Here is a 642-nt window from a genome sequence, read left to right as displayed (position 1 = left end):
AGTGCTAGTTCTGCATGGTTCGCAGGAGAGCTTCTGTAAAGTTTGGAAGGTAGGAGACGAGATACTGGCAGAAGTAAAGGTGTGAGGACCGGGCGTGAGTCGTGCTTCGGTAGCTCAGATGGTAGAGCACTTGCCCGCGAAAGGCAAAGGTCCCGAGTTCGAGTCTCGGTCGGGCACACAGTTTTAATCTGCCAGGAAGTTTCATATCAGCGCACACTCCGCTGCAGAGTGAAAATCTCATTCTGGAAGTAGTTCGTCAGTTTGCCTCACAAGGGCTGAGTGCATCTTGCTTGCCAACAGCGCTCGGCAGAAAGGATGGTCACCCATCCAGTTGCTAGCCTAGTCCGACAGCTCTTAACTTCGATGATCTGACGGGAACCGGTGTTACCACTGTGGAAAGGCCGTTGGCTCGTGGTGAAAAGTAATGCCTGAAATTTGGTACCGGTGGCACGCTGTTGACACTATAGATCTAAGAATACTAAATTCCCTACGATTTCCAAAGTCGAATGTCCCTAGCGTCTAGCTCCAACTACCATTCAGTGTATGAAGTGTGTTAATTCCCGTCGTGCCCCCACATTCATGCCGGAAACCTTTTCACATAAATCACATGAGTGTGAATGACAAATGACTGCCTTTTTACAC

The 642-nt window shown here is 49.4% G+C and overlaps 1 pseudogene; it reads right to left on the bottom strand.

Moving 5' to 3' along the window:
- Positions 1-291: 291 nt before the first annotated feature.
- LOC126191771 (5S ribosomal RNA) lies at positions 292-409 on the bottom strand (annotated as a pseudogene).
- Positions 410-642: the final 233 nt, after the last annotated feature.

The sequence above is a fragment of the Schistocerca nitens genome, chromosome 6, assembly GCF_023898315.1.
Source record: "Schistocerca nitens isolate TAMUIC-IGC-003100 chromosome 6, iqSchNite1.1, whole genome shotgun sequence".
NCBI classification, from domain to species: domain Eukaryota; kingdom Metazoa; phylum Arthropoda; class Insecta; order Orthoptera; family Acrididae; genus Schistocerca; species Schistocerca nitens.
Note: the sequence above shows the minus strand (reverse complement) of the source record. Positions and strands in the feature narration are given on the sequence as shown.